General features: G+C 40.9%; 1 protein-coding gene across 1 annotated transcript in view; it reads left to right on the top strand.

Annotated features, from left to right (window-relative positions):
* The first annotated feature begins 9358 nt into the window (after positions 1-9358).
* LOC140845876 (centrosomal protein of 162 kDa-like) overlaps positions 9359-17876 on the top strand; it is a 90418-nt gene continuing 81900 nt past the window's right edge. The window contains 3 exon segments of the mRNA XM_073221022.1: positions 9359-9695; positions 9773-10004; positions 10770-10880. The gene's annotated coding sequence lies outside the window, so the exon portion shown is untranslated.

Here is a 17876-nt window from a genome sequence, read left to right as displayed (position 1 = left end):
ATACTCAATAAAATATTAGCAAACAGAATTCAACAGTATATCAAAAGGATCATACACCATGACCAAGTGGGGTTCATCCCAGGGATGCAAGGATGGTACAACATTCGAAAATCCATCAACATCATCCACCACATCAACAAAAAGAAAGACAAAAACCACATGATCATCTCCATAGATGCTGAAAAAGCATTTGACAAAATTCAACATCCATTCATGATAAAAACTCTCAGCAAAATGGGAATAGAGGGCAAGTACCTCAACATAATAAAGGCCATATATGATAAACCCACAGCCAGCATTATACTGAACAGCGAGAAGCTGAAAGCATTTCCACTGAGATCGGGAACCAGACAGGGATGCCCACTCTCCCCACTGTTGTTTAACATAGTACTGGAGGTCCTAGCCACGGCAATCAGACAAAACAAAGAAATACAAGGAATCCAGATTGGTAAAGAAGAAGTTAAACTGTCACTATTTGCAGATGATATGATACTGTACATAAAAAACCCTAAAGACTCCACTCCAAAACTACTAGAACTGATATCGGAATACAGCAAAGTTGCAGGATACAAAATCAACACACAGAAATCTGTAGCTTTCCTATACACTAACAACGAATCAATAGAAAGAGAAATCAGGAAAACAATTCCATTCACCATTGCATCAAAAAGAATAAAATACCTAGGAATAAACCTAACCAAGGAAGTGAAAGACTTATACTCTGAAAACTACAAGTCACTCTTAAGAGAAATTAAAGGGGACACTAATAAATGGAAACTCATCCCATGCTCATGGCTAGGAAGAATTAATATCGTCAAAATGGCCATCCTGCCGAAAGCAATATACAAATTTGATGCAATCCCTCTCAAATTACCAGCAACATTCTTCAATGAATTGGAACAAATAATTCAAAAATTCATATGGAAACACCAAAGACCCCGAATAGCCAAAGCAATCCTGAAAAAGAAGAATAAAGTAGGGGGGATCTCACTCCCCAACTTCAAGCTCTACTACAAAGCCATAGTAATCAAGACAATTTGGTACTGGCACAAGAACAGAGCCACAGAGTAGTGGAACAGATTAGAGACCCCAGAAATTAACCCAAACATATATGGTCAATTAATATTTGATAAAGGAGCCATGGACATACAATGGCAAAATGACAGTCTCTTCAACAGATGGTGCTGGCAAAACTGGACAGCTACATGTAGGAGAATGAAACTGGACCATTGTCTAACCCCATATACAAAGGTAAACTCAAAATGGATCAAAGACCTGAATGTAAGTCACGAAACCATTAAACTCTTGGAAAAAAACATAGGCAAAAACCTCTTAGATATAAACATGAGTGATCTCTTCTTGAACATATCTCCCCGGGCAAGGAAAACAACAGCAAAAATGAGCAAGTGGGACTACATTAAGCTGAAAAGCTTCTGTACAGCGAAAGACACCATCAATAGAACAAAAAGGAACCCTACAGTATGGGAGAATATATTTGAAAATGACAGATCTGATAAAGGCTTGACGTCCAGAATATATAAAGAGCTCACACACCTCAACAAAAAACAAATAACCCAATTAAAAAATGGGCAGAGGAACTGAACAGACAGTTCTCCAAAAAAGAAATACAGATGGCCAAGAGACACATGAAAAGATGCTCCACATCGCTAATTATCAGAGAAATGCAAATTAAAACTACAATGAGGTATCACCTCACACCAGTAAGGATAGCTGCCATCCAAAAGACAAACAACAACAAATGTTGGCGAGGCTGTGGAGAAAGGGGAACCCTCCTACACTGCTGGTGGGAATGTAAATTAGTTCAACCATTGTGGAAAGCAGTATGGAGGTGCATCAAAATGCTCAAAACAGACCTACCATTTGACCCAGGAATTCCACTCCTAGGAATTTACCCTAAGAACGCAGCAATCAAGTTTGAGAAAGACAGATGCACTCCTATGTTTATCGCAGCACTATTTACAATAGCCAAGAATTGGAAGCAACCTAAATGTCCATCTGTAGATGAATGGATAAAGAAGATGTGGTACATATACACAATGGAATACTACTCAGCCATAAGAAGTGGAAAAATCCAACCATTTGCCGCAACATGGATGGAGCTGGAGAGTATTATGCTCAGTGAAATAAGCCAAGCGGAGAAAGAGAAATACCAAATGATTTCACTCATCTGAGGAGTATAGGAACAAAGGAAAAACTGAAGGAACAAAACAGCAGCAGAATTACAGAACCCAAAAATGGACTAATAGGTACCAAAGGGAAAGGAACTGGGGAGGATGGGTGGGCAGGGAGGGATAAGGGGGGGGAAGAAGAAGGGGGGTATTAAGATTAGCATGCATGGGGGGGAGGGAGAAAGGGGAGGGTGGGCTGCACAACACAGAGAGGACAAGTAGTGACTCTACCACATTTTGCTAAGCTGATGGACAGTAACCGTAATGTGGTTGTTAGGGGGCACCTGATATAGGGGAGAGCATAGTAAACATAATATTCTTCAGGTAAGTGTAGATTAAAAATTTAAAAAAAAAAAAAGAAAGAAAGAAAGAAAAGGGGGATTACTCCTTAACAGGATAAAACTATTGGTAAATCAAAGATCAACGCATGCTTTAAATATCCTTAATGTTGATCACTTAAAGGGTGTCAGATGATCAGCTATGGAGGTACTCTTTTCTGATAATATTCCTTTCTCTTAATTAAAAAAAAAAAAAAAAAAGCAGTTACTGTGTGCTGACCTCCAATGAGTTCTGCACAGTGGTATAGAGGGCATGTCAAAGTGTGGGCAAAGGGTCTGTTTGTTTCTACGCAGAAGATCAAGGCCTAGCTTGGATACCCAGAAAATGAACTAAGATACGATATGAGGAGGAGCTTCCGGCATCAGCACTCTCTGGAGGACTCGTGCCGGGGGATGATCATCAAAAAGCCTCCACAGGGTTCCGGACGATGCTGCGGTTGTGGCTGCATCCAGCCCACCGTCTCCTGGACTTGCCATAAGAAGGAGGAGGGAGATGTCTAGGCTGGCATGTGCATACAGTGAGACAACGAATTTGACCGGATCTGTACTGTTGGAACTCAACCAGGAGTTGGGAGGGGTGCAAGTTGTAGCACCCCAAAATCTCATGACTATAGACTATCTATGGTTAAAAGAACATATGGGATGTGAACAGATCCCAGAAATGGGCTGCTTTAATTTGTCTGATGGTTCAAGTACAGTTGGACAATATCCATCATATCATAGATAAATTTTCACAAATGCCTAGGGTGCCTAAATGGTTTTCTTGGCTTCACTGGAGATGGCTGGTAATTATAGATTTGCTTTGTTTATGTCACCGTATTCCTATTATGTTAATATGTGTGTGCAAATTAGTTAGTAGTTTAAAACCTATACATACTTAAGGTACTATACAAGAAGATATGTCAAAGAAATAATCAATCCTCCCAAGTTTCCTTCATATGCTACATCTATAGCTTTTCTTCTTCCTTCCTAATTACAAACCTTAAATAGAATTCGTGCCTCATATCGAATTTACCGAGTATCATAATTCCTCCAGGTGGTAAAGATACCTCGAGACAAGTGCTGGGCATAGAAGCCACAGGGCATAAATCTGCAAAGAAGTAAAAAGCTAACCTTTGCAAACAATATGGCTTCTCTCTCACTTACCAACTTTACATTTCCCTGTATGGCCCCGGAAGATGACTGGTTAGCCAGAGACGGGTAAGATTCCTCAAGGGAGGAACAACCTAAGACAGGCACAGTCGCAGGGGGGCCATCAGGTGAGAATTTGGGGATCAACAGAGGTGAGGCTCAGAACCTCACCCCCCCTGCTTTGAGAGAAATCTTCTGCATCCGTGGATGTCTTGCTGCCCTTGTCTAGCCTGGATTAATACTTAGTCCATAGGCACACACCTGATCACCTGATCATCTATATTTGCCTTCTTACAGCACTAAACTATGTTTTCTACCTTTATCTTGCATCTACCTACCACTTCAGCATTTTATTAAAAATAAAAATAATAATAATAATAGGAGAAATGTGGGATCAACATATAAATCAAGTACAAAAATCAAATGAATATTCATATTTGACCTGATGGTTTATAGGTCATATTGCATGATCAAAACCGAAAGTTTCTGTGATGAATGCCCTTGTACTGTTCACCATGTAAGAATTTATTCACTCTGTAAGAATTCGTTCAACATGTAAGAACTTGTTCGTTATGCTTCAGAAGATTGGAGACTGACGAGAATTAGGGTTGAGATGGATTAATGATTGTACATTGAGCATTGACCCCCCTATACTGAATTTTATTGTTGTTAACAACCATTTGATCAATAAATATGAGAGATGCCCTCTCAAAAAAAAAAAAAAAAAAAAAACCAAAATTTTCTCCCATTTCATATCGAATATTAATTTATAATTTATAGTTTTCCTTTTAAGTGTGATGACATAACCAAACCAAACAAAATTAGAGTAAAATATTTCTAACAGAACACATCACTATTTATACAATAGCAGAATCTATTTTAATGTTAAAGGTGATGGACCCTAAATTTACTAATGAATCAAGCAAGTGTGAGAAACAAAAACTCTAAACTGATTTTGGAAAAAGAAAACAAAGAATGACTTCAGAAAAAGTATTATTATTAAGAAAGACCATGAGTTAAAATAATAAAATCTGTGGTGAAGATATCAGAAACTCCAGATTCTAGCCGACCTCCCCAAGCACCACACACCCATTGTCACTGTATGGGAAGAGAGTGATTTCAGGCAGGAACGTGCTGCGCCTGTCAGCAGAGTGGTGGGCTCCACGACCTGAGGGCCGCTGGAGTCTTAGAGAGTAAACTCAGTAAGACCGAACTGACTCAAAGACGACAGCAGACATGAGGGGAAAGACAACTGTGTGGATGCTGGTGAGGACTAAGGTTTCACTGTTTAAACAGATAGTCCATAAAAATGAATTTCTGTATTAGTCACAGAGATGAGGGTTTTTTAATTATTATTTTTAGGGCTTTCTGATAACTGTGATACTCCTGGGGCTCCAAGAGACAAACACAGATGTCTTTTCATACATTAGGTGGGAAAAATGGAATGCATAATAATGGTGATAATAATGAGTATCAAATCATTGTTTACCATATGCACCATATGACGTGCTTCACAAATGACATGACAGCTAATGTTTATTGAGTGTTATGACATACAAGTCACCATTCACCATTTTTACATGTTTTAACTTATTTATTCCTCACAACACTTTTGTAGATACTATTGTGCCTGCTTAATCAGGAGGAATTTAGGATGGATGGTGTCACATTTTAATCTAAATTTCTTGTATAAGTCAAATACAAGTCTCTCAACCAGGCCCCCTCCTGCAGGGATTGCTTTTGCCCCCAGTGGCTCCTCCAGCTGGCTAGACTGACAGCTGCTGAGAGGCATCCCAGACAGCTCCAGGTGCTGGTGACATTGGACTCTAACTTCAGTGGAAAGGATTTTGATTGCCCAATGTCGATTCATGTGCCACAGTATTGTTTTATTCCCATTTTTAAAAATTATAGTAAGATAACAAAATTTGCCATCTTAAGTATTTGTGTTTGTAAGTGTACAGTTGAGTAGTGTTAGGTACATTCACACTGCTTACAACCATTCCCCAGACATCTTTTCAAGTCTTGCAGAACTGAAACTCTACACCCATTCAATAATCCACAGACCCATTTTGCTTTCTGTCTCTGAATATGACTACTCTAGATATCTACCTCATAATAAATGGAATCAACATTTGTTTTTCATAACTCACTTCATGAGCCATAGAAATTTCACAAACATAAAATTATGCTAATGCAAAAAATTAACAATCAACATAAAAGGTTTTTATTATTATTACAAAAAAAGGGCAATGACAATGGATGACTTGTGTATTTTTATTACCCCAATGGAAATTATTTTAACTTATTTTTTGCATTTATAATAATTTACCTAGGAATTTACCCTAAGAATGCAGCACTCCAGTTTGAAAAAGACAGTTGCACCCCTATGTTTGTAGCTACACTATTTACAATTGCCAAGATATGGAAGCAACCTAAATGTCCATCAGTAGATGAATGGATAAAGAAGATGTGGTACATATACACAATGGAATATTACGCAGCCATAAGAAAAAAACAGATCCTATCATTTGCAAAAACATGGATGGAGCTAGAGGGTATTATTCTCAGTGAAATAAGCCAGGTGGAGAAGGACAAGTACCAAATGATTTCACTCATATGTGGAGTATAAGAACAAAGGAAAACTGAAGGAACAAAACAGCAGCAGAATCACAGAACCCAAGAATGGACTAATAGTTACCAAAGGGAAAGGGACTGGGGACGATGGGTGGGAAGGGAGGGATAAGGGCAGGGAAAAAGAAAGATGGCATTACGATTAGCATGTATAGTGCGTGGGGGGCACGGGGAGGGCTGTGCAACACAGAGAAGTAGTGATTTTACAGCATCTTACTACGCAGACGGACAGTGACTGTGAAGGGGTATGTGGGGGGGACTTGGTGAAGGGGGGAACCTAGTAAACATAATGCTCTTTCTGTAGTTGTAGATTAATGATACCAAAATAAAAATAAATAAATAAATAAAAGTGTAAAAAAATAATTAATTTACCTAGAGCAAGAAAAGTTTTGAACCAACACATGCTACCTATGATAAACAAAATACATATCAACAATAGACATGTAAAATTAAATTTATTACCAATAAGATATTTAATATATTTTGCATTTAGTTTATCAGATGCAAAGTTTGAGACATATCTTTCTATGTTTTATGAAATATATACTATGTTCACTAAGAGATGCATTCCTAGAGACTTCTGTTTTAACTTTATTGCCTTTTTTAAATAAGTGGAATACCTTTGTCAATTACATACCCAAGTCCAGTGAAAATTAAATACAATATAGTTCTAAGACAAATAGTCATCAATCCCTTGCATTTAAAATTTTATTCTTAGACTAAAAATTGAGAGCACCTAGGTCAAATAATAGCCTGATGTTCTTGTCACCCATCAGATCATTACATTCTTAAAAATTATTTTCTTTCTTTACAAACAATATTAGGTAGATTGTGATTTTCTTTTTAACAAAGCATTCTAGGAATGTTACAACTCAAATTTCAAACTTACATTTATTTTCAAAGAAAGCAAATTTTCTGTTCAACATTGTCCTTTCATGACCTCTGATGGCGAAAGCGTAAACTGACATTACAAATATCAATGGAAATAATGCCACAAATTCCATTTACCTTGTTATTGAAGATCCTTTCCCTTCTTTTCATACATTGTTTCATTGAGAATGTAATGTTATCAATTATTCATAAACATAGACAGAATGTTGGACAATTTAATACCACCTTAAAGAATAAAAATACCCTCTTATTCACAGTCTTTAAATCTCTAAATATGTGTCCACTTTATATAGCAGAATGAACATCCTAATGATAAAGCAACTTACTAATGTGACCAGTAGCACTCAAAATGTAAATTGAATAAAATTTGGATGAGTTGAAACAAGTATTTAAATTCCAAAATCATGAGACTTTTCCTAAATCTCTGTACATATGAAAATGAAGTATATTTGTATATTAAGATCTGGATTTATTTATTGTTTCAACTTTGTTGATAAGGTAACTGTCTCAGCTTCAGTTTCTCCCAAAAAGGCTTCCCTACAAGTAATTTATCTGGGAATATGACCCAGAGATCAGGAATAATGAAAGGGGGGTGGTAAAAACAGGAAAGAAGAAAAGCTGAAATACAGATGCATTGTCAGAATGGCTATGGCTGTGGCCAACCAATGCTGGACTCCATAGTCCTACCAAGTTGCCCTAATGAAATCCATGAAATGAAAAGAAGGATTTTTCCATGAGTTTCCATGTCCCATTGGTGAAGTTGATGCTTTGGACTTTGACTACCACATAACCACTTGTAGATTGCATTTACAAGGCAATTCAGTGGGAATCACACATTTCTATGTCAGAAAAGTTTGTGCATCACTCAAAATCCTCTCAACCCTACATTTACTGTTCTGCCATTGAGCCTCCTACAAGGTGCTGGCCAGCCGCAGTTTCTGCAAGAGCTTCTGAGAACTAGCCAGTCCCTGTTGCTGCGGGTGGTCCCAAAGCCATGCTGATAGACATCATTTCTCTCCTCCTTTACTGATGACACGTTTTTCTGTGTGTTGGCCAGCACCTCAGCTGATCTCAGGTTGTTTACCTGATAGTGTGACTCAGACCTTCTTAGTCTGGGTTTGGCTTGCTTTGCCGCCATCAGGACATAACTGCTATAACTTCCCATTCACCATTATCACCTGGCACAAAACACCAGGGCAGAGACTGAGACAGCTGCGGCGGTAGAGAGGCCCAGAGGCAGAGACCGGCTTGCTGCATGCAGACTCGCTGTGAGTGACGGGATTCTAGTGACTGACCTGCCACCGTAGGAATAAAGTTGAGTATAAACCCTTTCACCCCAAGAACGTTCTATTGTCATTTTTTGGTCTCATTGAATCCATAGTGAACTTCCCTGAGGCTGAAACCCATTGGCAAGACAGCATCCATCCTGGGGCCAAAAGGGAATCATCAGCCCTGTCTTGCCAACGGGTTCATGTATCACACTTAGAAACAAACAAACAAAAAATATCCTAAATTGAATTGACGTGTACATCGTAAGGATTAAGTGAAATAATGCATGCGAGGCTATCAACTTCAGTGCTCAATAAATAGTAGCGTTTAAAAAATATTATTATCCAAATCTTTATTTTCGCAACAGTTCTTGGAATATATACATTTGTATCGTAATAGACTTGCTGAATGAGAAGTTAGGGCCGGAGATGGGGTTCCTTAACCCTGAGCTGCTAGTAGCAACCCTTTCAACTATTTTACTTAGTGAAATCCTAAATGCTGTCCTCTGAAACTCCAGCTTGTGGGGTTTTTTTTCCTTTTTAGAAAGAAGAAAAAGCTAAAATAAAACAAAATCCAATAAGTAATTGTAAGATGCCGCTATATGGAGGGGTATCGGCACACCTTGCAGATATTCTTAAATGAGTAGCGGGTTGCGGTGTGTAGGTGTATTTTCAGTTCTTGCCCACTAGATGGTGGAAGAGTCCCTATCCTGACAACAGCTCTTTCTCATAGGTTCGCATTTTTCTTGAAACGCCCCCACAGGGCTTTGAACATGGAGGAAATCAAGTAACTTAAAATTTTTCAAAACTTCTGCATGGATAGCAAAGAGCGAAAACGACAAGTGTAGGGAAGAGAGAAGATGCGAAGTGATGAGAAATCAGGAAATTAAAGGACCGCGGGGCGGGAGGGGGGGGGGGCTAAATTACATTTCCCAGGAGGCGTTGGGCTGCGCCTACATCACCCATCATGCCCGAGCTCCGGCCCTAGCCGGTCTTCTCAGGAGTGCAGAGAAAGCCGCGGGAGTCTTCGTTGATGAAGCAGCGGCGGCTCTGATCCACCAGATTATTCCGGGCCATGGCTTTTGCCACCTTCCTTCCTACCCACTAAAAGATACAACTTTCCAGCCCGGGCACGAGCCACGTGACCGGCCAGTGTCACGTGACTGCGGTGCTGGGCCGCGGAAGTCTGTTACCGTGGCAACTGACCGGACCCCACAGCTTACCGGGGAAGTGCGGAATTTTGAGAGGTATGTAGGTGAGTCCCGGACGCTCGCCTTGCACCCGGTTCACCATGGCCGAGATTGTCCTCAGGCTCGCTTTCCAGGGCCACTCTCTCCCCTCCGCCCAGTCTCCCCTGCAGGTGCGTCTTTGTCTTCCTGCCAAGTCCGGAGCCCGCGCTTCCTGCTGGGGCCCCCGTGGAGCTGAGCCCTTCCGGGGGGATCCGCCTCTCACCAAGATCTGAGACCCTGACCTTAACCACACACACTCTCAGCCGAATCGGAAATGCGCAGTGTGTGGGAGGAATTGTTCTGCAGGTTGAGCAAAGTATTATCCAGGTCTGCACACATACTTCTCCCTCCCTTGCCTCTGGAAATAAGCTGCAGTTTGAGCTGCCTCAAGGACTTACAATCCAGAATCTGTAGGAGATCTGAAGTTGGATTCAAAGAGAGCTTTGCGTTCCAAGTCACTATTGCATAGTTTTTGCTGTATAGTTTGTTCTCTTCAAAAGAAACAAAATTCGTTCTGGTTTGAATACTCCATTAATTTCATTTTTTGGTAGATTCTGAGTCTTAAAAAATTACATTTATCTGTATCTGGAAACATCCATATCTGTAAGCTATCTAGTTCGCAAAACTGTTAACATGGATTGATAAATAGCTGAACCATAAGGTGCAAAAACTCTGTCCTGTGCTTTGCAAAAAAGAAAGTGTTTTGGATTGCTAATTTACAATTTTTAAAAGATTCTTCAAGTGGACTTGATTTGATTAAGAGATGTTAACACACACGCACACACACACACACACAGCCCTCTAATATGTACAGATTTAGTTAATGTTGTGGAAGCCATCTTTTAACAATTCAATGTTAACAATGAAAATGTAATTCTGGATCTTAAGTGCATGACAAACTGTGAAAGCTGCTTTTCCAGATCAGTTTTATTAGTGAATTAGGAATCTCTTGTCCAGCTGACTGGTCCGTATTGTGCATTTATGCTAAGTCGTAAGAGAAATAAGAGGTGTTTGAGGTTTAAGTCTGGTTGTTTTCATGATGTAATGTGGATTTCATCAAAAAGGTGTTTATTATTGTTTCTTCTTTTATAGCGTTTTCAATGTTTTCAGTGGAATGTTTAGTTTGAGAAGTGAAAACTGTTGATTTTGGCTTACTATTCCAAAGAAGAGCTGGATGAAGAATTTGAACAGTTCATGAAAGAGGTAAGTTTATGTTTTTAAAAGTTTTATTGTAAATTTGTCTCATAAGTTCATCTTTCAGTTCTCTCTCACCCCTAAGATACAGTCTGCCTACCTTGAAAATAAGACAGCTAGTTATTTTACCAGCAAAGTGGGTTTATTTGGGAATGGCAATTTGGGACAAGCAAGCTATGGCAAAACCATAGGCAAATCCAGAAAACAAAGGAGAGGAACATTATAGAGGAAAAAGGAGGAAGTTGGAAGGGGCTCTTCTGAATAAAAGTACATTGGAAGAAAGAGAATTCAGGGTGGTGACGATTTTCTGTTGACTGAGCTGTTGCGAGTGAGGAAAAAATCTTCCTCCTCCTGGGGTAGGAAAATAGGCTCTTCCTGTTGGAAACTAAGGTACCCCTGTCGGGTTCTGCGATGGGTGATGAGTTGGTGGGGTGAGAGAGCCCTCCCAGCTGTATTTCAAGTGAAGTGCCCTCTTTTCAGTCTCACATTTCCCCCTTTTGATCAAGATCTTTCCTTGAAAGCATCACTGACCAGGAATTGGATCATCTGTGTCCCTCAGTTCCAGGAATGACCTTTCTTGTGTTGTATCCCATGTCAGAGCCAAAGTGCATAGCAGTTGGAAACCATTTAAGGCCACATTCGAGGTTAGGATGGAGAACTCTCAAGCATTTGCCATCCGAATCTATATCTTCTCAAGGTTGTACACATTGGAGATCATCTTGAAGCACTGAGCTAACATCACAATTTGGTACACTGTTTCTCCAAAGGTTTGATAGTCAACAGTTATAAAAGTTAAAAGTAATTATACAAACATAATTAAAAATAACATGGCTATTCTAAATTGTATGATGGTTCTGAACCAGGACCCTAGGCCTAAACGTCACCAACTGAACAAATCAAAGGACCATGGTGAATCAGGTGAAATTTGTTGTGGTAACTGTGCTTATTCCCTAATTTTACGGAATTGGGTTTCTACTTCCCCAGAGTTTATCCACGTGCAATAGGTGGTGTTACTATCACATTGACAGCTTGTTCAAAAAGTAAGTAAAAGAGGGCGATGTGATCATCCAAAACTGCTTCTGACAATTAGTCAAGTGGTCCTTGTTGGGCTGCTTCTGCTTTGACTAGGGACGCGGCCGACTCCCCTGATGTTAGGGAGGGACAGCTGATCGTGTCGTCACTGGTACTTATTCCCACTGAGGGAGAAAGGCTCTCCCCGGGGAGGCAAACCTGGAGTCTCGGACACATCTTGAAAGTTGTCTAAGGTGCCCATGAAGGTTCACCAGAGGGAAGCTACTGTTTTGTTATGAAGAAAAACGTAGAAGAGTGAGTGCAGCAAGAGCACACTGTCCTTTTATTCTCCAGCCATCAAGGTGATGGGCTACCCAAGCCTAGAGGCCATTACCAAAATGTTCACACAGAAAAGGGTAGCCAGCAGATGCACATAGGGCTCCCTCCTAAGTAGTAGCATTTATGGACCTATTGTTGGTAGGAGGTATTAGCATCTTTTAGTCAAAGCTCAAATACCATGTTATCACATACAGAAAGCCTTCCTATATGTGGCTATGACAGCCAGCTTACAAAGGGTCAACTTACATTGGCTGTTTTGTAGTGTCTTTTATGTATATATTATATATGTATATATATGGAGTTGGGTTAAATTGAGCAGGACCAAAGGTTGTGGATTTAGTGTTCTATCCTGATAAAGGCGAACTACGGAACAGTTTAGGCATGCAGTGACTTTCGGGATTCTGGTTACATTACTTAGAGTGTAAACTAAGGGATCACTGTTATTGTGAACAGATTGAGATTCCTGGTGACAAATGAAACAATCAGAGAAGTTTCACCCTTTTTTAAGCAATAGTGGGAAATGTGGATGAGTGTTATCTGTCCGAGGAAGAAAGGGAGAAAAATATAAGAAGCAACAGTGAGAAAGGGGTACACAGGACTAGTCTGGACATCTTGGGAAAACTTTGTCTCCATGAGATGTCATCTGTTTCAATTCCTAGAAATACTTACTTTCAGGTCACCAGTCGGTGTGCAGGTCGAGTCGGGGTTTGGTACTCTCTTTTGATAACACGTGAATCCAGAAGTCTGTTCCCTGCAGCTTGGCAGCCCAAGGATTGTTTAATAGTACCTGGTAGGGCCCTTCCAACAAGATTGAAGAGAGTACTTGTAGAGGTATCTTTTCCAACAGACAAAAATCTCTGGTTGCAAGGTGTGATGTTCACGGCCATTGTCTCCCGGGAGCATGCTGTGAGAGGATGGTTCTACTACACAGGTCATTCTCAACAGCAGCAATAAGGCCTTTGCAGTGCTGGAGCAGATCTCCTTTCTTCAGCTCTGAATCAAAGGAGGCAGGAGCCAGGGGCCCCAGGCACCTTGCAACAGTCTCAAAAAGAGAGAGTTTGAGTCCCAGAGGGGTAGATCTGGAATTTAGAAGGATCAGTGCGGATGCTTTTGGCCAGGGTATTTGAAGGCTCTTTATAAATTTTGCCAATTGGGTCTTAATAATGCCATTAGTACATGTAGCCCTGAGAGTTGAGGGTAGTAAGTAGTCCAAGTGCTATAGGATCTGCACAGACCTGTCAAAGTCAAAGGACTTGACTAATGAGGTGGGCTCCCCAGTTACTAGGACATTTGAGAGGGGTTCCCCAGGTAAAAATAATATTTTCTAATAAGATTTTAGCCACAGAAGGCAACATAGCCTGTCTACAAGGGAAAGCTTCAGTCAAAATGAACAAACATATGAGCCATGACTAAAACATTTATATCCACGAGGGGGGACAGAATAAAACCCATTTGCCAAATCTAGGCTAGGGCAGGGGTCTCATGGATGGGTTTCTCAGAATTATATATTGGATTGGTGGATAAGCAAAATAGGTATTTTTTGCAGCCTTATTAATGGTTCCCCACCAGTATTGGTTCAGGAAGACTGTCATTTTGTCAGTAGACCAGTGACTTAATGCATGTACAGTGACAGGTAATAGAGATTTTAGTCTCTGGCAGGACTAGACTGTTACTTGGCCCAAGCTGGAGTTCTCTCTTTTTAGCAAACCAACAATTACTAGATTGCTGTTATTGCTTCTACCTTTCTGGGTCCATTTTGGGCATCTCTTGTCAGTTTTCCTAGATGATCATTTGCTGAATCATTCCTTTGGACCATGGCAGACGTTTGGTTATTGATTCCTTTAAGAGCAGCATCTTTAGTAGTTTCCTTTGTCCTCCAGGGAGTCAGAGCTGGAATGCCTGGGAACCTCAGTAATAGCCAGAGCAGCTGGCACAAGTATGGCTTCTAACCAGCTTGGACGGTAGAGCCATTTCAATTTTATCCCATTAGAAGTAAGGGAAACTTGCTGTTGCATTAACATCTCAAGATCATGGACTTCCCCAAAAGCATATTGATTATAAGTATATAGATGTTTGTGGTTTTACCCTTGGCCAAGGTACACGCCCAGCTAAGGAGCATACAATTAGGCCTGTGGGGCTGAAGGTAAAGGTGCTGCTTCAGTGACTTGGAAAGGAGTTAAAAAAGTGCACCCTGCGTGATACTTACCATTTTCATCTTTTAAATAAGACCTATCAGTAAACCATGAAAAATCTGCAATGGTTAGAGAACTTTTCTGTACATATCATGGAGTCAAAAGGTGATCTTTTCAGCATCAAGCAGCTACGATGGGTTTTGTCGGTGAAAGAGGGGAGAAGAATAGCAAGACTAAGGTTGTTAACAGCGGGAAAGAGTTCAAGCAGAGCAGTTGGCAAAGGCTTTCACAGGAGGTAAGATGACTGCCGAAAAGCACTGGATGCGGTGCGGACTCACGAGGGCCGCCTCATGGGGCACAGGGATGGTTGGAGGCACCCCACGGTCATTTCCTTGGTGGCCTTACCCAAAGGGCAATGGCGGGAATGGCTCTGAGACAAGGTGGGCTGTCCGTGGGCCCCAGGGCCTACTTGGTGGCTTGAATACCCTATGGGTTAATGATGCTTTCCATATTTTTGGGCGAGTACTTGAAGGGCAATTCCCTTTCTTCTCACATACAAAAAGGAAAAAGGGGAGCTGACAATTGGGATGTCTGAAAGCAGGGACTTTATTAAGCTTTTCTTTAAGGCCCCAAAGGCTATGTTATCTTGATTTCCCAAATTATAGAGTCAGGTTTGTTGTTTCTTAGTAAAACGTATAGGGATTGGGCTGTAAGAGAAGCCTGGAATTCAACTGTGACAGTAACCAGCTAGCCTGAGAAGAACTTCATGATTGGCTCTTAGTTTTAGGTATTAGGAAGTTCAGGATACTGTGAAGCTGGATCTAAATGTAGTCCTTGCTCCGAGATTGGTACCCTAAATATTGAACCTTAAGTTTGAACAAACAGCAGTTTTTCTTTGGAGACTTTATGTTCTTCTTAGGCTGAAAGTGTTCCTGGGTGACCGCTGTCCCCCTGTGGAGATGCCTGGGAAAGGGAGCAGCGGGGCAAGTCATGCACACATTGTAGGGCCTCCAGGAGAGGTCGTGTCATCTAAGTCAGCTCTTAAGGTTTGCAAGAAATAAGAGGAACTCAGAAAAACCCTGGAGCAATACTGTCTGGGTATACATATTGTTTTCCTTTCCAAGTAAGGCAAAAAGATACTGGCTAGCCTTATCAACTGGAATACTAAAGAATGCCCTGCACAGATCAATTATAGCAAAAAATTTCATGGAATTTTAGTTACAGTGAAAAATCCCAGTAGGAATAGTTGCTAGTAGTGTATAGGGTTAAGAACAACAGGGTGCTGAGGGATGCTGATGTTATTTATTGCTTGGAGGTCCTGCGCAAACCAACATCCTTGGCCACTGGGTTTTCTTACAGGTAAAATAGGAGTGTTACAAGGACTAATGCAGGGGATAATGAGGTCCTGAGCCTTATAATCTATTATAGGCGTGATGCCTTGGATGATTTCTTTATTTATAGGGTTTTTATTGATTAACTCTGGGAAGAGGTGGTGAGGGATCTATTTGAATCTTACTAGGAGGTACACTGTGGATTCTGCCAATATCAGTTGAGAATTTTGCCCACAGGGAAGGTGGTAGCTGACCCAACAGTGACAAATGTTTAGTGTCCTTAGAACCAGCTCCAGTGCCATCAGAGATGGAACAAGTAAAAGATGTTGAAGTGCAGCTTGATTCACCCAGGTTTATATTAGTTGCTGCCATCAAATTCTATCATTATTTCCCCCTTTTTAAAGAAAAAAAAATCCAGCATGATATTTTTCCAAGAAATCTTAGCCCAGTAAGTGAATCAGGTCAGAGGACCTGAGGAGAAAATGGTGGGTATATTTGAGAGGACCTAACGCAAAGGGATGGTGTGGAGACGGGAACTGTTGCGGTTTCTTAGAGACCCCCGCTGTATAGACCGTTTTGGTTCTCTGGGGCAGAGGCTGCTCTGTTCCAGTGGGCAGAGCCCTGAGAATGTAGCTCAATATCGGAGAGGGCAGGTAGACTCATTCCCAGTCTAAGGAGGCGTTTCTGTGAGCCAGTCAGAGGGAGGACAGGATGAACCCTGTATCTCTTGGAGCCCCGTCACTGGGGACTCAGAGGACATTGGAAAGACTGGGTAGAGGGCGGAAGGCATCTGGAGGGCGTGTTTGTAACAGTCTTTTTTCCAATGCCCTGGTTTTTTGCAGTAGTGTCAGAGCTCAGGTGGGTTTTGTTTTTGTTTAGGGACCTGCATTTTGTTGGAGTTAAAAATGAAGAATTTTAGTGGTTTTCCTTTTAGTCGAATCATCTAGAGTGTGGGCAACCTGGTTTGCTAAGTTAACTAGATCTGGGGTGGGCATAGTTTCCCATTCCATCCTGGTCCTCTTAACTAGAAGGCAATGATCTTGGCTCAATCCATTAATGAACACAGAATTAAGGGCTACCTCAGTGGATTTGACATCCAAAAGAGGACCAGAGTTTTCCTTAAAAACTGAAGTTGATTGCGATAATCATGAACAGGTCCGTCAGGTGTTTATGCGCAAGTGTGAATTATGATCCGGTCAGCAGGCGTAGGGAAAGCTCTTGTAGTTCTGTGGAGGCCTAGGGCCAGGGTTCAGCCTCCTGCCAAAAGTGAGGTCTGGTTTTTTAAATCCCTTTTAGGATTTTTTCATCAGGCCAGTTTCAGCCAGTGTTGGGCCTGGCCCTTACCAACAAGCATATGAACTACTGGGTTGATAGGTTTAAATAACGATTTTTAAATTCCTCAGCTAATCTATGCAGAACTTCAGTCACTTTGCAAAAGTCTTTGACTTTAGCTTGTAATTCAGCTTTCTTCCAGGGAACACAAGAAACTAAGGGTTTGGCAGTCAGATCCTCAGAGGACTTAACTTCAAAGGGGCAGGTTCTGATCGGTTCAGAGGAGGCGGGAGCAGGGAGAGGTTCAAGGTCTGAAGAAAAAAGAAAGCTCAGAGAGACGATTAGAATAAGAAAGCAGAGAATTTAAGGGAAGAAGGAGAATGGCTCTGGAGGCAGGACTTGACACAAGATGGCTTGAAAGACAAAGAAGAGGGGAAAGGGAAAGAGGCCTCGGAAGCCATTTTGACTTACTTCAGTAGTTTATTTGCCTTGGATAATTTAGAAATTGGACATTGCAAAGAGGTAATTTTAGTGTCCTGATACATTTGGTACCAATTAAAATAGGCATTCTTTTCACTTTGCTTAATTTTAGAGCTGTGGTCTTCTAATTTGCTTTTGAGAAAGGTTAACTTTGGAGGGATCAAATATTCCTCGTAACAGCAATTGAAGTCTAAATTATCTTTAGCTAAGTTGATCCATTTGGTTAAAAATACAGATGAGGAGGGACCATAGCTTTAAACCTAAAGTTGGCTGGGGTCCCCGAAGGGAGGCTCTCCTGAGGAACTTCAGAGGATTGGGATCCCATTCCTCAAAGCCAGACATTCAGAAAAACAAACACATACTCACCAGAAAGGACAAAGCCTTCACAAAAGCAAGAGTGACTAAGCCTTTAAACAGAGTCAGAATAAAGCTGGAGAGCT

This window comes from Manis javanica, chromosome 13, assembly GCF_040802235.1.
Source record: "Manis javanica isolate MJ-LG chromosome 13, MJ_LKY, whole genome shotgun sequence".
Taxonomy (NCBI): domain Eukaryota; kingdom Metazoa; phylum Chordata; class Mammalia; order Pholidota; family Manidae; genus Manis; species Manis javanica.
This window is presented reverse-complemented; position numbering and strand designations above follow the sequence as displayed.